The following is a 23768-nucleotide window of genomic DNA, read 5'->3' on the forward strand; positions in this document are numbered from 1 at the left end:
TGTTGGTTGTGATCTCTCCTCTTTCATTCATGACTTTTTTTATTTCAGTCCTATCTCTTTTCCTTTTGATAAGTCTGGCCAGGGGTTTATCAATCTTGTTAATTCTTTCAAAGAACCAGCTCCTAGTTTTGTTGATATGTTCTACTGTTCTTTTGGCTTCTATTTCATTGATTTCTGCTCTGATCTTTATTATTTCTCTTCTCCTGCTGGGTTTAGGGTTTATTTGCTGTTCTTTCTCCAGCTCCTTTAGGTGTAGGGTTAGGTTGTGTATTTGAGACCTTTCTTGTTTCTTGAGAAAGCCTTGCATTGCTATATACTTTCCTCTTAGGACTGCCTTTGCTGCATCTGAAAGATTTTGAACAGTTGTGTTTTCATTTTCATTGGTTTCCATGAATTTTTTAAATTCTTAATATCCTGGTTGACCCATTCATTCTTTATTAGGATGCTGTTTAGCCTCCATGTATTTGAGTTCTTTCCGACTTTCCTCTTGTGATTGAGTTCTAGTTTCAAAGCATTGTGGTCTGAAAATATGCAGGGAATGATCCCAGTCTTTTGGTACTGCTTGAGACCTGATTTGTGACCTAGGATGTGATCTATTCTAGAGAATGTTCTATTAGCACTAGAGAAGAATGTGTATTCTGTTGCTTTGGGATGGAATCTTCTGAATATATCTGTGAAGTCCATTTGGTCCAGTGTGTCATTTAGTCTTTACTTCCTTGTTGATCTTTTGCGAGATTGTCTGTCCATTTCAGTGATGGGGGTGTTAAAGGCCCCCACTATTATTGTATTATTGTCGATGTGTTTCTTGGCTTTTGTTATTAATTGGCTTATATAAGTGGCTGCTCCCATATTAGGGGCATAGGTATTTACAATTGTTAGATCTTCTTGTTGGATAGACCCTTTAAGTAGGATATAGTGTCCTTCGTCATCTCTTGTTATAGTCTTTGGTTTTAAAATCTAGTTCGTCTGATATAAGGATTGCCACTGCAGCTCTCTTTTGGTGTCCATTAGCATGGTACATGGTTTTCCACTTCCTCACTTTCAATCTGGGGGTGTCTTTGGATCTAAAATGAGTCTCTTGCAGACAGCATATATGAATTTAGTGCCATTGTATTGCCTGTAAGGTGACTGTTACTGTATATTGTCTGTGTTCCTTTCTGGTCTATGTTGCTTTTAGGCTCTCTCTTTGCGTAGAGGACCCCTTTCAAGATTTCTTGCGGGGCTGGTTTCCTGTTTGCAAATTCCTTTAGTTTTGTTTGTCCTGGAAGCTTTTGATCTCTCCTTCTATTTTCAATGACCATTTAGCTGGATATAGTATTCTTGGCTACATATTTTTCTCATTTAGTGTTCTGAATATATCATGCCAGTCCTTTCTGGCCTGCCAGGGTTCTGTGGATAGGTCTGTTGCCAGTCTAATGTATCTACCATTGTACGTTACAGATCTTTTCTCCCGAGCTGCTTTCAGGATTTTCTCTTTGTCTCTGAGACTCGTAAGTTTTACTATTAGATGTTGGGGTGCTGATCTATTTTTATTGATTTTGAGGGGGGTTCTCTGTGCCTCCTGGATTTGGATGCCTGTTTCCTTCCTCAAATTAGGGAAGTTCTCTGCTATAATTTGCTCCAGTATACCTTCTGCCCCCCTCTCTCTTTCTTCTTCTTCTGGGATCCCAATTATTCTAATATTGTTTCATCTTATGGGATCCCTTATCTCTTGAATTCTGCCCTCGTAATCCAGTAGTTGTTTATCTCTCTTTTTCTCAGCTTCTTGATTTTCCATCATTTTGTCTTCTTTTTCACTAATGCTCTCTTTTGCCTCATTTATCCTAGCAGTTAGAGCCTCCATTTTTGATTGCCCCTCATAAACAGCCTTTTTGATTTCGACTTGGTTAAATTTTAGTTCTTTTATTTCTCCGGAAAGGGTTTCTCTAATATCTTCCACGCTTTTTTCAAGCCCAGGTAGTATCTGTAAAGTCATCATTCTGAACTCTAGTTCTGACATCTTACTAATGTCTGTATTGATTAGGTCTCTGGCAGTCGGTACTTTTTTTGAGGTGATTTTTCCCATCTTGTCATTTTGTCCAGAGGAGAATAGATGAATGAGAGAACAAAATGCTAACAGGGTAACAATGACCCCAGAAAAATATACACTAAACAAATCAGAAGAGAGCTGAAACCAGGGGGAAAGAAAGGGAAAGAAAGAAAAAAGAAAAAGATAAAAAACAAACAAACAACAAACCAGAATATGATCAAATATGATCAGGCTGGTGCATAGACCAGTGCTACATACTAGATTTTGGGCATATTTTGGTCTGTTAGAAGAAAGTGCCTCCCAAAGTTTTAAAGCAAGAAAGGCTTATATATTATAAGTACAAAAATAGGGGTAAATACAATGAAGGGGTGGAATATGAGTGTAAAGGTGAAAGTATAAAAGATTTTATAGAAGGAATTGATAAGAAGTTTGTTGAAAAAAGAAAGAAGAGGATTAAAAAAAAGGGTAGAATATGATCAGGCAGGAGACTAGAACAAAGCCATACACTAGAGATTTAGGGTATATTTTGGTCTTTTAGAAGAAACTGTATCCCAAAATTTTAAAGAGAGAACAATTTATATATACCAAAAATAAGGTTAACTACTCTGAAGGGATGGAATATGACTCTAAAAATGAAAAATAAAAAGAAATTTTAAAAAAGGGATTGATCAGATGTTGGTTGAAAAAGGGAAAAAGAAAAATTCAAAAAAAAGAAAGAAAAAGAAAAAAAAGAAAATTAAAAAAATTAACTTTGAAAGACTAAAGAATCATGGGGAAAAAGCCATGAATTCTTTGTGCTGTATTCCCCCAGCGCTGGATTTCTGCCATTCTCATTGATCGGTAAACTTGGTCTTGGCTGGCTATTCTTGCTGATCTTCTGGCGGAGGGGCCTGTTGCCATGGTTCTCACATGTCTTTGCCAGAGACGGAATTGTCCTGCCCTGGCGGGAGCCGGGCTAAACAATCTGCTTAGGTTTGTTCTTGGGAGCTTTTGTTTCCTGCAAGCTTTACATACAGCTTTGGAGGACAAGAGTGAAAATGGCGGTCCCCCAGTCTCCGCCCCAGAGGAGCTGAGAACTCAGGGCCCCACTCCTCAGTGAGCCTCCAGAGAAAAGCAGTCAATCACTCCCATCTCCCCGATCTCCAGTGCACTTCATGCTCACCGGCCTGTGACCAAGCATTTCTGTCTCTGGCACCTGACCCCGTGTGGAGTCTCCAAACCCAGCAGATCCCTGTGGTGCGCTCCCACGCCGCTCCCCCTAGAGGAGGAAGGGGAGTGTCCCCGGATTTGCTGCTTGTTGGGTCCCTGCTGGAAGATCAGTGGCCCGACTGTGCCGCAGATCACAGTTTATGGCAGCCCAGATCTGAGAGCCTGTGCCTCAGCTCCGTCTCTGCAGCCGGCTTCCCCGCTCCAATACCTGGGAGTTCTGCTGCTCTCAGGCACCCCCAGTCTTTGTGTGATCCTGAGGGTCCTGAGACCACACTGTTCCAGCGAGGGTTCCAACCCCCGCTTAGCCACTGGAGCAACGTCCCTCAGAAGAGCCGACTTCTAAAAGTTCTTTTGTGCTTCGCTGCTCTATCACTTGCCAGAATTGGCCGATGGAGGCCCCCAGCATCTGTCTTCCCGAATATCGCCTGGATTCACTTCTCCACACGTCCTACCTTCCAGAAAGTGGTCGCTTTTCTGTTCAGAGAGTTATTGCTATTCCTTTCTTTGATCTCCTGTGGAGTTCGTAGGTGTTCAGAATGGTTTGATCCCTATCTACCTGAATTCTTGGGACCAGACGAAGTTTAGGTCTCCTACTCCTCTGCCATCTTGCTCCTCCCCCTTATATTTTTGATTTCTAATAGCTCATTTTGTTCTCTGATTATTCCTTTCCTAGCTTCCTGGTTTTTTTGTTTAAAATTATTATCACAATATTTACAAATTTAGACAATCAAAAAATTTTGAGGTGTCAATAAATTTTTTTAACTTTTTTTTTAAAGATTTTATTTATTTGTCAGAGATAGAGAGGGAGAGAGAGTGCACAACAGAGAGAATGGCAGGCAGAGGGAGAGAGATAGAAGCAGGCTCCTGGCTGAGCAGGGAGCCCCATGTGGGGCTTGATCCCAGGACCCTGGGATCATGACCTGAGCTGAAGTCAGATGCTTACCCAACTGAACCACCCAGGCTCTCCAAAAATTTTTTAATTTTTAATTTTGAAATAGGTATAGATCCACAAGAAACTGCAAAGAAATACCCAGAGAGGGCTTTGAACCCTTCACTAGCATTCCACAATGTTAACATCTTACGTAATTGAAAAACAGAAAACTGCCATTGATACAATTCATAGAGCTTATTCACATTTTATCAGTTATACATGCACTCATTTGTGTTTGTGTGTGTATAGTTCTATCCATTTTGATTACATGTGTAGCTTTGTGTAACTACCACCACAGTCAAGATACTAAAATGTACCAACATATCATCCTAAGACTTCCTTGTGTTACCCTTTTATAGGCATACCACTCCCTCACTGCTCTCTTAAACCCCACACAACCAGTAATCTGTTTTCCATTTTATAATTTTGTCATTTCACAAATTGGAACTATATGGTATATAACCTTTTAAATTGGTTTTCTTCACTCAGCCTAATTCCAAAGAGATAGATCCAAGTTACTTCAGATATCAAGTTTGTTCCTGTGTATTGCTGAGTAGTTTTTCCCAGTATGACCATACCATTATTTAACCATTCACCTGTTGAAGGACATCTTGTGTTTTATTTGAACTTTTTTAGAATTCCATTTTGTTTTAATTCAAATGTTTTTTAGTATTTTGATTTTTTAAAATTTTCTTAGTGGCTTCTCCAGGAATTACCATGTACATAGTTATCAAAAATACTACTGGTATCAGTATTTTTCTTTGAATGAAGTGTAGAAACCTTACTTCCATTTAGCTTTCTTTCCTTTTTTACTTTTTAAATATATTTTTTAAAGTATTTCCTCTGCATTTATTGAGTAGCACATCAGATTGTGTGAAAAGTTTTGCTTCAGCCATAAAATTTGATTGAAGAAATTCATGAGGTAGAAGTCTGTTGTGCTTATCTCAATTTTTACCATTCCCTTGTTCTTTCCTTTCTGAATATCCCAGCCTTTTTCTGTTATCATTTTCTTTCTGTTTAATAGCTTTTTTTAGACATTATTTGTGAGTAGGTCTGCTAAAACATAATTCTTAGTTTTCCTTTGTCTGATAATGTCTTTATTTTCCTTTCATTCCTAAGGGATACTTTTGTTAGTCACAGAATTTTTTGATTGACAGTTGTTTTCTTTTAGCACTGAGAATTATTGTGCTATTTTCTCTGGCCTCCTGGTTTCAGATGATAAATCCTTTATCAGTTCTGATTTGTGTTTAATAGGTAATACACCATTTCTGTCTGGCCAGTGTCTCCAGGGGAGAGGGGAAGGCTAGGAGGCACCGAGCTCAACTGATGTGGGTTGGAGCAGCCCACTCACTGGTTCCCCAGGTGTGGAACCGGGGCTGGGTAGGCTTGTCACTGCTGTGAAGCTCTGCTTGTTTTAGGCCACAGGTCTCTCTGGTGCTCCTTCCATATTTGGATCTCAGAAATCTGACCACATTGCCTCAAGTCCTGACATTCTTAGCCAGTCCAGCCTGCCTTCTTCTTTCCAGCTCCCAGAGTCATTGTTATCTGTTGAATTATTTTCAGGGTGAATAACTGTATTAAGAGCAGTAGGGAAAACTGAGTCTAGGCCATCATGTTCCCACCTCCCTTTCTTTTAATAGATAGTTTATCTTCATAAGTCTTTCTATGAGTAGAAATTAGAATTAAGATTTCTTCTGTTCCTTGAATTGTCTTTTTCTCCTTAATTAAACCTTTATTGAGATACAATTAATCCTACCCAATTCACTAATTTAAAGTGCATAGTTCAGCAGTTCTTAGTATATTCATCACAATTAATTTTAGAACATTTTCATCACCCCCAAGAGAAACTTTGGGGGTTTTAACAGTCACTCTCCACTTTTCTCTACTTTTCTCTCTCTCCCTACCCCAGCCTTAGGCAACTACTAGTCTACTTTCTGTCTGTATGGATTTTCTCTATTCTGGAGATATCATATAAGTGGTTTCATATGTAATATGTGGTATTTTGTGACTGGCTTTTTTCATGTCACATAACATTTGCAGAGTCCTTCGGTGTTGTAGCATGTGTCTGTACTTCATTCCTTTTTATTCCATTGTATGTACATACCACATCTTATTTATCCATTCATCTGGTGGTGGACATTTGGATTTTTTCCACTTTTTGGCTATTATGAATAATGGTGCTGTGAAACTGGTACAAGTTTTGTGTGACAAGTTTTCATTTTTCTTGGATATAGTGGAATTGCTAAGTCATATGCTAACTCTATGTTTAACATTTGGAAGAACTGCTGGGCTGTTTTCCAGAGTGACTGCACTATTTGCAATTCTACCAGCAATGTATGAGGGTTCCAGTTTTTCTACATTCTTGTCAACATTTGTTATTGTCTGCCTTTTTGATCATAGCCATTTTAATGGGTGAGAAATAGTATATCTTTGTGGTTTTGATTTGCATTTCCCTAGTTACTAGTGTTGTTGAGCATCTTTTCATGTGTTTATTGGCAATTTGTGTGTGTATATATATATATATATATATATATATATATATTCTTTGGAGAGATGCCTCTTAAGATACCATGGTCATTTTTAAATTGGGTTTCTTCTCTTTGTATTATTGTGTTGTAAGTGTTCTTTATATATATCCTAGATATGAGTCCCTTATATGATTTGCAAATATTTTCTCCTGTTCAGTGGACTATCAGTCTAATTTCTTTTTTTTTTTAAGATTTTATTTATTTATTTGAGAGAGAGAATGAAATAGAGAGAGAGAGCATGAGAGGGGGGAGGGTCCGAGGGAGAAGCAGACTCACTGCTGAGCAGGGAGCCCAATGCAGGACTCGATCCCAGAACTCCAGGATCATGACCTGAGCCGAAGGCAGTCACTTAACCAACTGAGCCACCCAGGCGCCCCTACCAGTCTAATTTCTTGATTGTGTTGTTTGAAGCACAGAAGTTTTTCATTTTGATGAAGTCTAATTTTTCTGTTTTTTCTTTGATTTCTTATGTTTTTGGTATCGTACCTAAGAAACCATTGCCTAATTCAGGGTCATGAAGATTTATGCCTATGTTTTCTTCTAAGAATTTTATAGGTTTAGTCCTTACATTTAGGTCTCTGATCCGTTTTGAGTTAATTTTGTATATGGTGTGAGGTAGGCATCCAGTTTCATTCTTTGCATGTGGATATTTAATTGTCACAGCACCATTTGTTGAATTTCCAAAGTGATTTTTGCCTTTTTTATTACTGTGGTGCAATATACATTACCTAATATTTCTCCTTTTACCGTTCATAAGTGTACAGCTTGGTGGCATTAAATACATTTACAATGTTGTGTAACCGTCAGTGCTGTCTGTACGCAAAACTTTTTCATCATCCCCAACAAAACTCTGTACCCATTAAACAATGAGTCTCCCTTCTCCTCTCCCTCCAGCCCCTCATAACTTCTATTCTACTTTCTGTCTGTATGAATTTATTTATTTTTGGTACCTCAAATAAGTGAAATCATGCAATATTTGCTTTTCTATGTCTGGCTTATTTCACTAAGCATAATGTCCAAGGTAATTTTTGTGTTTCATTAATGTGATGTTTCTCTCTCATCCTGCTGGTTATTTTGTCACATACCTGGTAATTCCTCATTTATCTAATTGTGTATTAATGTGATAGACAGTCTGGTTATCCTCAGTATATTAAGTAGTCTCCTCCACCCACCACCTGAACAAGAGGTGAGGAAGATGTGATTGAGAGCTTTGTCTCTCAGGGATCTGGTGGGAAGCAAACTAGACCCTCACCATCTTTGCCAAATGCCAAAATGTGAAGGGCTTTACTTTGAGGAAGCTATTGCCTACACTAGGAGCATTAACTTATCACAGCCAATTTGTTCAGTATATTAAGAGAGAACCCTGTTTTATTGATGACTGTAGTTCCCTACGTGGGGCATGGAGCTGGCTCCTGGCCTTTAATCAGTTCTGTGTCATGCCCGGCTTCTCCTATCTGCCCTCCATTATACCTGCAAACTAAGTGCCCCTGTGGAGCCCCTCTTTTTGGTGGGTCAACTCCTCCACCTGTGGCAGCATTTTGGTGATATTCTGGTATGTTGGTGTAGTTTGGGTTATATAGGCTTTTGCTGCTCTGCTTTATTCATTAATGCACTTCCATTTGCCATCTTTTATACTAGAAGTGTACTGACGTATCTTTTTTGATGGCTCTCTTTCTCTTCATTGCTATGGCTTTAGTCTTATGTTTATTCTAAAATCTATGTGGTCATTTCTGTAGGGCTAAAGAGAAATGAGAATTGAGTGTATACACTCACTTTACTGTCTAGAACCAGAAGCCGAGGCCTTGTTTCCTATGATTGAGTCTTATCTCATTGTTGTTGTTAAGTATATTTTTTTCATCTACACTCTGTGCTGCTTCAGATCTTGGTTGATGACCCTGACACTGGGATTTGAGCAGAGTAGGTGTTCGTTAAGCAGTTTTGATGGCCACAGGTAGATGTAAACCAAGTAAGTTAAATGTGAAAATTATCCAAATCGTCTGACAAAGAAACATTTGAAAGAAAATAATCTACCCCAAACTGTCAGTCTGTCCTTTGTTCTTGTAAATAGGGTAACAGTGTCTGCTTCACTTTCCTCTGCTTTCCTATGTCACATTTGATTTGGAAAAGATAGATTATACAGAAGACCATATTATCCAATCATCCCATAGATTACTCCCTGAAAGCAAGTCTTGTGGGTTTGGAAACTATGCCATTAAGCCTGCTTTCCTATAGTCCTGTTCATGCACCATGTTACAGCACTTGCCACACTACTGTGGCTGTTAGTTTACAAGCTTGTCTCTCTGGCAGTGGTCCTCAGCACAGAGGATGCATCGTATTCTTCTTTGTCTTCTAGGGCAAGAGAAAGGAAGTGAGAGAGATGAAAATAACCACTATTCATTGTTTTCCTGTTTATAGGCACTGTTCAAATTATTTTATATGTATTATGTGTGATTTCAACAGTTTTCTGAAATAAATATTATTATACCAATTTTACAGATAGATAGTGTGAGTCTCAGAGAGGTTTAGTATTTTTCCAAGGTCACGCTTTTGTCAAGTAGCAGAACCAATATGAAGGTGTTAACTGAAGATGGAAAGGAGGAAGAAATGTCAAGCATTTGGAAGCAGTGATTTCCATAATGGTGTGAAGAAGTTAACAGAAGAAGTAGCTTGTTTCCTCAGCAGACTGCCTCAGTATCACATCACAGAAAAATAGTTACATCTGTGCCTTTAGAACACTGAGAGGGCTGTGGAAATGATCTGAAAATCAAGTGTGAAGATGTCACATTAGTACAAAATGTAAACTGGGATACATTATACATAACATTTATCATATGAAGGGGGCCTAATTGTTAATTTCTTCTTCCCTGTTAGCATTAGCATGAGACCAAGTGCACAAGTCTAATCATTAGTAATTTTACTAGGGATTTCCCTCTTCCTTATCCAAAGGAAAGTACTGTCAGGAGGCTAGCAAGATCTTTCCTTGAGTTGTTAGTCCCCTCTCCTTTCTCCCTAATTTGTTTCCCATTGGGGGTCCATCATTTTCTGTTGCCTACGTAATTCTGGTGTTACTGATTATCTGTGAATGAGATTTTCATTGTTCACACTACAGCACCTCAGCTATTTTAATGTGAGATAATGGTTACTTGAAGATGGTGTTTGTTTCCAGCCTATGCTGCTCCTTCATATTTGGAAGAGGCCTAATTATGCACAAACTAAGCAGCTGACCATGTGCATTTCATTGACTCACTGTAATCTACCCTACCCTACCCCCCACTGGGAATAAGGTAACTCTGTAGAGGACATCCATTCATAGCAACTGGGGGGTGGGTTTCTGCAATTGTATAGCAAAGGGACGTTATTTTGTTTTGTTTTTTTTTTTAAAGATTTTATTTATTTATTTGAGAGAGAGAGAATGAGAGACAGAGAGCCCGAGAGGGAAGAGAGTCAGAAGGAGAAGCAGACTCCCCGCCGAGCCGGGAGCCCGATGCGGGACTCGATCCCAGGCCTCCAGGATCATGACCCCAGCCGAAAGCAGTCGCTTAACCAACTGAGCCACCCAGGCGCCCAAAGGGACGTTATTTTGAAATGTGTGTTATACTAATCAGAATACAGAAAATTTCTGGTTAAAGAGGAAAACACACTTGATTTCTTTTGGCAGGATTTGCAAGATTCTATCTGAAACTAACATATTTAACAGGTAATAGCATAAGACCAGCCAGGAATTGTTTTTTTCTTTTCTTTTCTTTATTTTTGAGCCAATTTGAGAAAAATTGAGCTTGTTTCTTGAAATAGATGTTGAATGCAACAGAATTTTTACATAAATAAGCCATTCCAATATGAATGGAAGAGTCACAGAAAAAAGTACTCTGATATGAAAATGTTATCTTAATATTCAAGAGTATAAATAGGAGATTTCTTATTGCTGGACATTCTGCCTAGCAAAACAGTTAAGAGCACAGCTTTTGGAAACACAATCAGTGGGTTTGAAGCCAAGCTTGGGCAAGTTGATTAACCTCTGTGTACCTTAGGTTCCTTACATGTAAAAATCAGAATAGTACCTCATAAAGTTATTTTAGGGATTAAAAGAGTTAATACAGGTAAAGAGCTTAGAACAGTTCCTGGTTTATAGTTAAACACTCAACAAATGTTAGCTGTTTATTTGCATTTTGATAGTTCCAATGCAGACATGGTAGTTAATCAAGGTGTCCAGTAGTTAATTAAAAGGAAAGGTACAAGGTTCTGTTGCTATTAACATGGTTCATGGTGGGGCGCCTGGGTGGCTCAGATGGTTGGGCGTCTGTCTTCGGCTCGGATCATGATCCTGGGGTCCTGGGGTTGAGTCCCTCATCGGGCCCCCTGCTTCTTGGGAGCCTGCTTCTCCCTCTGCCTCTCTCTCTCTCTCTCTCTGTCTCTCATGAATAAATAAAAATTAAAAAAACAAAACAAAACATGGTTCATGGTGGAAAACTGAAACCATGAGAGTAGACAATTCTTGGAAAGCCAGGCCTGAGGCTTAGTTCTTTGCCAGGGTATGGGGAGTGCAGATGTTGGAATAAAGGGATGTTCAAAAGAAGGGCAGAACAAAGGAATCTAGTAAGAAGGTAAAACAGCGTCAGTGGGTGAGAAAGTGTGGAGGATCTTGACTTTGAGACAGTGGTTCAAGAAGGCAAACTACCTAGTTGGCTGGGAAGAACAGCACAGCACTGGCAGAAATCCAGGTGTTAGTCTTTAGACCTTGCATGGTTTACCTGCAGTGTAATCGGGGGAAAGTCTCCTAATGTTTTGGGGTGTAGTTCTCTAATCTATAAAATTATTTGGCTGGGTTTGATTCATAAATCTCCTTCTAGCACTTCTGTTGCTGGCTTCCATGATCTTAGGTTATTGGTAACCTTTGAGTGATTTTAGTGGATAGTGTGCCCAGAAGCCAGATTGTAGGGAGTTAAAGAGTGATTAAATGGTGGAAGACCATCTGTTCAGGAACTGAGTTTGCTCCAATCCAAGAAAGGTTATAAGCCTCTCCTAATTTAGTAGACTCGTTATACAGAACTACTACAATATGGACTTATACCTGCTTCCCTTTTCTATTCTTGTTTCAAATCTGTTCACAGTTTTTAAAGGTTTATTAATCTTAGGTGATTTAAGGAAATTTTGCATGAGGCTGTTTTCTTTGGTTCAGTTCATTCTAATGTTCCCAAATAGTTTAGTCAGTGTGAGACATAATTTCTAATTAAAGGATTAAAAAATCTCCACTTCATTAGCTTATCAAGGAAAGAAAGTGTTTGTGTGGGACCAAAAAGCCAAATTTATCTACAAGCATGGGAATAAATTTGAGTACTCAACAGAAGTTCTTTTGAATATCATAATAAAACAATAAAGTAGTCAAGGTATCAAAAATGCTTCTGAAAACCTAGCCTGCATATGCCACAGCTACACAGAGGTTCTATTCAGGTAATACTGTCTGTAGTCTTTAAGGGAAGTGAAAGTTTCCTATCAACTAGTAGTTATACCACAGGCAATGAAAATTAAATGCCTTGATCGAAAATATTCAGAACTGTGAAAAATGTTAAATTGGAAGTAAAAAAAAATAAGCTTAAACGCATTTAATATCATCATTCTAATTAACCCACTGAACTTATTAAAATAAAATTTCCGATAATAGAAATGAGATATAATGAAATATTTCATCAACAAGATGGAGACTTCTTTTAGCTATGGCTGAAATGTAAAAGAGGAAAAATAGATCTGACTAAAAAAAGCAAGGCTTTTGGTCCAAAATAAAGGTGTACAGGAATATTATGATCTAGTATTATTTTAATGAACCTACTGCAGGTCTCAACTTAATGCCCTTGCTCTGGTCCAAACCCTTGGGCCTACTTATATTCCTGGCATTTTACTCTCAGAAAAAAAAATCATAGTTTTTAAAAAATATAAATAAATTTATGAACTTACCTGTGATTTTGCTATCCCCCCCTTTTTTCTTATTTTGAATCTACTAACAGTTTTTAAACATCTTTGATCTTGAAGAAAACCTTGCCTTTTAGTCCTATTATAACCCCTCTTATTTAATGAGCCATTTTACAAGGAGATGCTCTCTTCTAAACCAGAGGACTGGGCTTTAGGAGCCCCTACCTCCCCAAGGAGTGATGTTCTCTCATGAGGTCCTTGGAGAGTTCTAGGTATTTTTGCCATCGTACTGGTGAATAAAATATGAGTATTTTTGGTCAGCCCCTTGAAGCAGTATTTTACATTTATGGCATAATTATCATGATAGAGCAGATCATGTGTGTTGAAGCACCCTTGAGAGAATTCAGTTTCACATTTATCATTTTCAGTGACACCCAAGCTTTGAATCTGAGAAGTAGACTAGCACATTTAATATGCCAATTAAAATGGATTGATCTACTTTGACAGTCTTTGGAGAAAAGGCCAATATGAAAGGAATGCTTTTTAGTCATAATAAGAGCTTATTTTCCAAGCTGCAGAAATTCTAAATTTAGGATGAAAGTCAGTACTTACTTACTAAATCATGTACATATTTATACAGATCTCAGCTACAAACATATACACTTGTTGGTCTCTCATTTTTCAAGTTAATGAAGAAAAGGGGGGCTCATATTTTGTTTTCTGAAAATAAAGGTGTATAAATTTTTTGCACAAATTATTTTCCAGAAGATTAAAGAATACCACATATATATGTGATAAGTTTTTATTTTTAAGAAGATGACATAGTATGGTGGCTTTATATCAAACAGGCCTAGCTATAAAACCAGTCTCATCTACTGATTAACTGTGTGACCTTGGACAATTTAATTAATCTCTCTAAGCCTCACTTTCCTCATCTATTAAATGGTGATAATCATTTCTAACTTGCAGTGGTCATATATGATAAAATGATAACATATGTAAAGCTCGTAACAAAATGTCTGACACATTAGAAGAGTTAAATAAATATTGCTGCAAAATAGCAATAAAATAAAAATATATTTTATTCCAAATAGTTTATTTTATAAGTAATATTACTTTATCTTTGAAGAGAATGAGAAAAATCCTATAAAGTCTGGAGGAAAACATATTTTCAACACTTTAGCTTATTAGTATGCATTGGCTCCCTTATTATGTGTTTGCAGCCTTGTTGGATATTCAGTTGTGCAGTCACTAACACTTATTTATACTATCAGTTATTTTTCGCACTATTTCTATAAAATATTATCTTAAATGTCTACACAGTGTTTTTTCATTTGACTATATCAAGATTTCCTTTACCAAACACCTAATAATTTATATTCTAGAAGTTTATCCTAATAAGAGCTGATTAAGATTTGATGTTTAGGGGCACCTGGGTGGCTCAGTTGGTTAACCGTCTGCCTTTGGCTCAGGTCATGATCTCAGGGTCCTGGGATCTAGCCCCACATTGGGCTCCCTGCTCAGCGGGAAATCTGCTTCTCCTCCTCCCTCTGCCCACCCCCCCACCCCACCCCGCTTGTGCTTGCTCTTTCTCTCAAATAAATAAATAAAATATTTAAAAAAAAGATTTGATGTTTAATACGGCATTATAGCATTTTTAAGACTATTGGTATGGCTAAATTGCTATTCATTAAAAGGTCTCTACTTAATGCTTTTCTGTTACTACATGAAATATTTTATATTCCATAGTGTTCATTAGCTAATGAACATAAGGCAAGAGATTATAAGATAAAACAATTTAACTTTACACTTAAATAAAAATCATAAAAATGAAAATCATGTCCCCAAATTTTTTCCTTCCCTAAGACATACTTGATTCAAACATACTGTTTTAGACCTTTGCCCAGATTTGGGAATGTTTTATTTATTAATTGAATGTGTCTGTGTAAGCCATAAAACTACCCATAACTGTAACAGAGAGGAGTTGATTTCTTCTTGTTACCCTGATAAAGTTCAAAATCTATGATTTTATGTATCATATTTATACTTATATTTATTTCCTGTACCTCACATACATGGTAGAATATTAAGAGAGTAGCATTAGGAGAATATTATCAAGAGTGTCTTCTTTAACTCCCTCCTTTTGTAGAGCGGGAAGCGATTCAAAGATAAGTGACATGTCTAAGGTCACACAGGTACAGATCCAAAGCTGGAACCCAGGGGTACTGAAGTGTGGCTAGGTGAGCCATGTATACCATGGTTACATGATGGTATACATTGTTGTATGGTGGTATACATGACATGATGGTGTACATTGTTGTATGGTGGTATACATGGGTGGTACAGTGTGGTGAAAAATGTACATTTACTACATGGTATTAAAGAATAAAACTACTGCAGTGACACTTATTTTTTTTAAAGATTTTATTTATTTATTTCAGAGAGAGAGAGAATGAGAGATAGAAAGCACGAGAGGGAAGAGGGTCAGAGGGAGAAGCAGACTCCCTGCTGAGCAGGAAGCCCAATGTGGGACTCGATCCCGGGACTCCAGGATCATAACCTGAGCCGAAGGCAGTCGCTTAACCAACTGAGCCACCCAGGCGCCCCTCAGTGACACTTATTAAAGATGATAAGGCAGATTTTATTCAGGACCATCACAGGAGGTATAGGGACCATTGCAATGGGGTCTTACAATAGAAGAGAGATTTGGCTCAATTCTAAATACAGCTTGGGCAGGTGAGAATTTATAGCTAAGCATCAGGGTGGGAGTCAGTGGATGGGAAATTACTAAGAGGAAATGTCACAAGGAAAGGGGATTATGGCTAAACCAACCTAACAGGGTTCTTTGTTGAAGACCAGCCAGTGTTATCAGCCATCATCAGCTGAGGGATGGTGGAAGATGAGGAGCCTAATCAGATATCAAGGATGATCAGGTATCATTAGCAGTGTTCTTGCTAAAACTGAATTTTACAAAGAAACACACAGATGAGCCTAAGAGAAGTTTCAGGAGCCTGACTAAAGTTTGGTCAAGCAAAGAATCATTGTCAGTAGGGCTTTTATTATTAATGCCATTTTTTGTATTCCCATCATTCCTTAATGATGACTTAGCTAGATTAGTTGGAAGCAGCATAACTTACATTACTGCAGCTCCCACACCAACAGCTAGCATACAACTAGGCCAACAAATATTCATTTATCCACCAATTACTTACCAGTAGGAATGCAAAACCACTATGTAGTTTCTGCCATTCCTTTGCTTTCTCCTAAGTTGGAACATTTTTCATTTATTTTTGTTTTTTGAGTAGTCAAAGAGTTTGACCTTGTTGATGATCATCATATATTAAAATACTTCTTGGATAAACTTTTATAATTTCTATTGATTAAACATTATAGTTGGGCTAGTTTCCAGAAGATAAGATTTGAATTTCTGAATAATTGGGAAGGATGTAAAGGAAACTTTGGCCTCATTAAGTTAAGGAGCCATTTGAATATATTTTTAAAATTATATTAAACTTAGAAAAACTTAATTTGAATATTTGATGTGTTAGATTCCTTTTATCTCTGTGTATGTCTCTGATTAAGACTGTCCCTATACACATGCAAACCAGTGTTTTAATTTGGACAGGTTCTTTTTTTAAATTTGGAATACAGTTCCATTTCAAAAATTAGCCATATATTGATAATTTTGATTTGGAATAGTTACAACTTAATTATCCATTGCCTTTTTTCAGATTGCATTATCCTGTTGTATACTATACTTCTTAAGAATAATATTGAATGAGGCACCTGCGTGGCTCAGTTGTTAAGTGTCTGCCTTCAGCTCGGGTCATGATCCCAGGGTTCTGGGATCAAGCCCTGTATTGGGCTCCCTGCTCTGTGGGAAGCCTGCTTCTCCCTCTCCCATCCCCCTGCTTGTACTCTCTCTCTTGTTGTGTCTCTGTCAAATAAATAAATAAAATCTTAAAAAATAATAATAATAGTATTGAATTAGAAATCTCAGAATATAAGCCTAAGAAATGTATCTTTTGAAAATTACTTTCAGAAGCTAGGAGAAGGCAATATTCCTATAATGCATATAATTTTCATATAATTTAATAAATAGTTTTCATAAATCTCATGAACATTCATGAGAAAGTCTTTATATTTTACTGTTCTCTGTATTATTTTTGTGACCGCCTTATTATTTTTGCCAATCTTATTTATTTATTTTAAGATTTTATTTATTTGAGAGAGAGAGCATGAACACACATGAGGGGTGCAGGGGGAGCGGGAGAGGGAGAAGCAGACTCCCTGCCAAGCAGGGAGCCCTATGTGGGGCTTGATCCCAGGACTGTGAGATCATGACCTGAGCCAAAGGCAGACACTTAACCGACTGAGCCACCCAGGCGCCCCTATGAGGATGAATTTTAAGGGACACTGTGGCATGGTCAGATAATTGGACACTGATGATGACTCTTGTAATTATATTAATTAGAGACTGAAGAAACTAATAAAGAATATATGAGTTAAATGTGGCAATGAAGAATGAATAATCCTCTGTAGCAGAGCATGAGCCTTCCATTTTGTACTAGGTCAAAGTTGTTAAAAGTGGGAGATAGAGTTTTAAGTACTCAGAAGGGTCCAGAAACATAAAGATTAAGGCCAAACTAATGGATTCTAGTACATGCTGACATCCTTGCCTCTAATTATGAATTAGTCTTTTCTTCTGAATCCCAGAAGTCTAAGAAAAACCCCCATGGTAGGCATTAACCTGTTCAACTTTTACCCCCAACCTTTCCCATGTTCTATATTGATATCCACTATTTCTTCTATATTTCAACCTTTTTTCTCTACTTATTTCTTCTCCTGAATCTATAAACATGTTTGTCTCCTGACAAAGAAAAAACAAAAAACAAAATGTGAGAAAAGTATTTCCTCAATTGTGCCTCTCTCTTAAGGGCCTCTCTTCACTTCCATTGTCTCCTTCCCTTTCAGACATTATGGAAAAGTACTTGCCACTATCTCCCATTTCCTCAACTCCCAGTCACTGCTTACTGTACACAGTTTGGCTGCTTCTACCACGACTCCACAAAAACCACATGCAAACCACATGCTATGTCCAATGATCTCTTTTCAGATTTAAGTCTGTTTGGCCTCCAAGATATTCAGTACCATTGAACATTCCCTCTTCCCTCTTCCTTTTAAACTCTGTAAAAGTATATAAGTAATCTTTGATTTCTCTCTTATGTCACTACTCCTCCCCTTCCAAATCCAGTCTTGCCAATTCTATTTCCTAAATATTCTTGAAATCTTTCCACTTGCTCCTTCATTCCCACCGCTATAACCCATCATCTCTCAATTGAGCCTCCAGGTAACCTCCTTGTGTCTACTCTGCCCTCTGCAACCATGTCTATATAGTAGCCATCATAATATAAGTTAATATACATAAAATGCTTGGGCGAGGCCTGGCCTATATAGTATGTTCAATATATGTATTTATTACTGTTGTTCTAAGAAATGTAAATTACATTGTCTTTTTCTTGTTTGAAAACCTTTTAGTAGCTTTTCATTTCACCTGGTTGAAAACCAAATGCTTTATTGGCTTCATAAGCCCTGCTAGGCCTTAATTCCACCCTCATCTCTTATCGTTCTTTTGCTTGCCTGTTATGTTCCAGACACTCTCCTCTCAGTTCCTCGAATCCTTCAAGGGTTTCCATCTCAGGGCCTTTGCACATGCTATTCCTTCTGCCTGAAGTGCTCATTTGTTTTTGAATTTGGTCTCATATTTAATGACACTCCCTAAAAGAATTATTTTCCGACCATCAATCTAAAATAACCTGTATCTTCAGTCACTCTGTTATATTACCCTTTACATTTATCCTGTTATTTATTTTTTTTTATTATTTAGTTATCTATACATTTTATTTATTTTTTAAGTACCTGTCTCTCCCCCCACTGAAATGTAAGTTTCATGAGAGAAGGATTTTATCTTATTTGTCTGACACATAACAGAAGATAAATATTTACTAAATAAATTCATTAATGGCAAGTTTTCATCCTTTAAGAACAAACAGCTCAGATGCCTTTTCTATAAAGTTCTCCTTAATTCTCTGAGTCTAAATTACATGCTTCCTCTTTTGCCCTCAGAGCAACCATTAAGAGCATTGTATTTAGTATCCTACTGAACTACATATATAGTTGGTCTTCTCCATTATATGGAGAGTTCATGAAGAATAGGGATAATGTTTCATCTGTCTTTCTGCCATTCTTAGTGCCTGCCATGATGTCTGGACGAATGAATGAATGAGCAAACCCTCTAAGGTGGGAGCATTTCTAGTACACAACACTGTTGAATTGTACTCTCAAGGGTATAGAAGACATTTAGGTTTACTCTGCTAAGAGTGATGGTTTTGTGTCTCCTCTGCAGTCAGGTCCTTTCTGAGAATCCACACTAGAAACAGTTTGGCCTCAACCAGTGAAGACAGCTATGTATGGTTAAAGGCTTGCTGGATTCTAGAGCTTGCTGGATACCTCTGTAGCTGTTTGATATCTAACCAGCAGCTATAAATCTTGCCACAGTTTTTCCCTTGCACTGTCTTACTGGTCCAGGCTTCTTGTCCTTGGGATGAGCATAAAATGCTGAAAGAGAAAGTAGCACAGGTTTTTATACTCCTCTCCCTTCAAGACCACCCTTCTTAGGTGACTTTCACATTGGAATGACTGCATATGTGGCCTGTCCATTTCCACTCATAAGTAGAGTCCTGTGCTTAACATTTCTCTAGTGTACTGACACGTTGACTATATAGCCAGTAAGATGAAGCAGTCTGGCATATTAGAGAGAACTCTGGACCAAATCAGTCCAGGGGCCTGGATTCTGGCCACAGGACCTGGACCATTTCCTCTGGCTGGGCCTCAGTCTTCTTACCCATCAAGTGGATTACTGATTTTTATCAAGAAAATCTATTTTTCACACAATACCTTAGGCAGGATCTCAGCATCTACAGTAGTTCAAAGTTGTGCTGCCCTATGTTAACTATGCTGGAATTAAAATAAAAAACCAAAACAGCAACAACAAAAACAACAAAGTTGTGCTGCTCTGGCTTAAGTGGAGTCCTGCCAGCCAGTCTCTCTCATAGACACTCTCACACCTTTTTCATTACCCTTCTCACCAAGTCCCAGGTGATAAAAATGGCCCCTTCCATCTCTGACGTTTTCAGCTCAGACATCAGGGAACTAATCTACTTAGTACAAGCACCTAAAAGGGAAGAGCCAAAGCAAGTTGGCTTACTATGCTTGCTTCCTTTTCCCCCATAATTCTAAAGAGGCGGTTTCCTTTCATCTACCATTTAGAGGCCTTTCACTGGTGGTAATCCAGGACCTGAAGCCCTTTGAAATGGCAAAAACCCTGAGAGGGAAATGACTAGAGTTTTGGAAACTGTGCTTCCCTCTTCTGTCTCTGTCTTCCCTGTTTACCTCATTTTACCAGTCATTCCTGATGTGTTTCTGTAAGTTTCCCATAATTTGTTCTTCCCTCTGGTTGTGATTAAAGCTCTATGAACACCACGAGTCAGGCTTTCTCCACCTGGGCCCATATAGTCATTTTAGTGTTGTTTCCAAGAAGTAGCAAGATCTTTGGCACTTTCACTTCTTTAAGATAAAAATATAGAAACATCCAGTTACAGTAAGTGCTAGAAAGGAGGTAAAACAGTTTTATAAATCAGTTCATTGTGACAAAGTGTTGATCAGTATTCTCTTCCAGGATAATTGCACTCATGGAAAGACCTGCTGTCAAAAGACATTGCCTGATTTATTCATTCCGGCATTTGTACCTATGTGTCTGAGGTCTGGGAATACTTTTTTAAAATTCATTTGTTTTCCTCTATGTAGAGGGCTTATATTATCATTGATGTGGCATATAAATACAGGGATCCTACAGGGCCATTTTCTCCCTGACCAGCTCTCCTCTTAGAGCTGAGTTTAGCTCTTTAACCATGCTTGATGTTATTATTCCTCAGGTATTTCTACTTACCTTTTCTCTGCTTCCCTATTAATTTTCTCCATGTTGCTGCTTTGGTTTGGTTGGAAATGTCAGAACAAGATGCCAATGTGTTCCAGTCAGGATGCGCCTGTGTTTAAACTGCTGTATCCTGTTACTTGGTTCCTATAGGAAAAATACTGCGGGTGCAGTGTCTCCAGTTGGAATTGAGATGTATAAAGCATCTGCTTGGTTTCTTCAGCTAATGAGGTTTTGCTGAAAAATGAGTGTAATGAAAAAATGCTGGCTGTTGGCAGGACCTACTTATGAAGGCTAATGAGCATAAATGAGTTTCTGTAAGGCCCCAAAAGTGGAGGCATAGAATGTTTCAAATGTACTACCCTTGAAGCAAGACCAGCCTTGGATGAGGTGTGACCTATTTCTTGGCTTCCTTTTTCTTTCCTTTTTTCCCTCCTCCCTTGCCCTTCTTTCAGTAAAAGACCCATTCAAGCCAGCCACAATAGATTATTTTATGTAGCATAGGGCATTTAAAAAATAAAGCTACTGAGACTAGTGTTCAATACGATGTTCCAAAAGGAAGAATTATGAATTCTACATACTTGTATACATTATTTATTAGAAGAGGTAATTTTTAAATTTAATTGCCAAGAACCTAGGAATTATATTCATTTGAAAGCAGATAAGAGAATAGGTATCTTGTAGACAAACTTAGAGTTGAATGTTCTTAAAACCTGATCTCAAGTGGATGAAGAGTGGACTGTTGGTAGGTCACAAGGCTTTTGCTTGCCACTCTGCCCCCCGTGATTTTAATTTTGTGTCAACTTGACTGGGACACATGGTGCCAAATATTTGATCAAACATTCTGGATGAGGGTGAGGGTATTTGGGGAGAAGACTAACATTCAAATCAGTAGACTCAGCAAGTCGGATTGCCTTCCCTAATGTGGGTGGGCTTCATCCATGAAAGCTTGAATAGAACAGAGGGGCTGACTCTTTCCTAAGGAAGAGAGGATTTTCCCTGCCTGATGACCTTAAACTGGGACATCAGCTTTTTTCCTGCTTCTGGATTTGAAATGGGTATTGAGCCTCTTGGCCTTCAGATGAACTATACTATCAACTCTCCTCAGTCTTCTACCTGCTGATTCAACCTGTGGATCTGGGAACTTACCAGACCCTGTAATTGCGTGAACCAGTTCTTTATAGTAAATCTTTTTCTGCCCTTTAATCACACAAACACACCCTATCAGTTCTGCTTCTCTGGAGAACCCTGACTAATAGAAACCACAACAGCAGTCAGCATATAATCTGTGAAATACATGTTATGACATGTGCCATATTGACTTTGTGATTTTGGACTTAGACATACCTGCAGTCAGGTTTAAGCTCTATCACTGGCTAGACATATGACCTTTGACAAATTATTTCACCTTTTTCCATATTGGTTTCTTGATCTTTAAATATGGGAATTCTTGTGACACTATATAGCATAGAGCTTAAATAATACATCTTGACAGCAGGCTATCAAGATATTTTAATTTTTGACATTCTAAACTGGACTGCAAAACAAATATAATCAATAAAATGATAATATAAATCTTACTAATAAACTCTCCTGTTATTTCCATTAATAAGTTGTGCAGGCATACCTTGGAGATATTGTGGATTTGGCTTCAGATCACTGCAGTAAACCAAATATCTCAAATAAGGCAAGTCAAATGAAGTTTTGGTTTCCCAGTGCATACAAAAGTTATGTTTATACTATACTGCAGTCTGTTAATTGTGTAATAGCATTATGTCTAAAACAACAGTGAACATGCCTTAATTAAAAAGTATTTTATTGCTTAAAAAATGATAACCAGCATCTGAGCTTTTAGCGAGTCATAATCTTTTTATTGATGGAAGGTCTTGCCTAGATCTTGATGGCTGCTGCCTGATCAGGGTAGTGGTTGCTGAAGGTTGGGGTGACTGTGGCTATTTCTTAAACTAAGACAGCAATGAGGTTTGCCACATTGAGTGGCTCTTTCAGAAATGATTTCTCTGTAATGTGTAATGCTGTTTGGTAGCATTTTACCCATAGTAGAACTTCTTTCAGAATTGGGGTCAATCCTCTCAAACCCTGCTGGTGCTTTATGAGTTAAATTTATGTAATATTCTAAATCCTTTGTTGTCATTTCAACAGTCTGCACAGCATCTTTACCCGGAGTAGATTTCATTTCAAAAAACCACTTTCTTTGTTCATCCATAAGAAGCAAGTCCTCATCCATTGAAATTTTGTCATGAGATTGCGGCAATTCAGTCACAACTCTAAGCTTCACTTCTAATTCTAGTTCTCTTGCTGTTTCCACCACATCTGCAGATACTTCCTCCACTGAAGTCTTGAATCCCTCTAAGTTATCTATGAGGGTTGGAATCAGCTTCTTCCAAACTCCTTTTGATGTTGATATTTTGACCTCTTCCCATGAATCATGAATGCTCTTGATGGCATCTAGTATGGTAAATCTTTTCCAGAAGGTTTTCAATTTACTTTGCCCAGACCAATCAGAGGAGTCCCTATTTATGGCATCTATAGCCTTAAGAAATGTATTTCTTAAATAAGACTTGAAAGTTGGAATTACTCTTTGATCCGTGGGCTGCAGAATCGATGTTGTGTTAGCAGACACGAAAACATTAACCTCATTATACATCTCCATCAGAGCTCTTGGATGACCAGGTGCACAGTCAGTGAGCAGCTATGTTTTGAAAGGAATCTTTTTTTCTGTGCAATAGATCTCAACAGTGGGCTTAAAATATTCAGTAAACTATGTTGTAAACAGATGGGCTGTCATCCTGCTTTTGTTGTTCCATTTATACAGCACAGGCAGAATAGATTTAGCAGAATTCTTAAGGACCCTAAGATTTTCAGAATGGTGGAACATTGGCTTCAATTTAAAGTCACCAGTTGCATTAGCTTGTAACAAGAGAGTTAGCCTGTCCTTTGGAGCTTTGAAGCTAGGCAATGATTTCTCCTCTCTAGCTTTGAAAGTCCTAGATGGCATCATCTTCCAATAGAAGGCTGTTTCATCTACATTGAAAATCTGTTGTTTGTTGTAGCCACGTTTATTAATTATCTTAGCTAGATCTTCCAGAAAACTCACTGCAGTTTCCACATCAGCACTTGATGTTCACTTTGCACTTTGACATAATGAAGATGGCT

The 23768-nt window shown here is 38.0% G+C and overlaps 1 protein-coding gene across 6 annotated transcripts in view; it reads left to right on the plus strand.

The window, feature by feature from the left end:
• Positions 1–23768, plus strand: part of PHKB (phosphorylase kinase regulatory subunit beta) — a 304253-nt gene that overhangs the window by 207080 nt on the left and 73405 nt on the right. The window lies entirely within an intron of this gene.

The sequence above is a fragment of the Eumetopias jubatus genome, unplaced genomic scaffold, assembly GCF_037043125.1.
Source record: "Eumetopias jubatus isolate StellerSeaLion01/CBP00866 unplaced genomic scaffold, mEumJub1_p1.0 scaffold_10, whole genome shotgun sequence".
NCBI classification, from domain to species: Eukaryota; Metazoa; Chordata; class Mammalia; order Carnivora; family Otariidae; genus Eumetopias; species Eumetopias jubatus.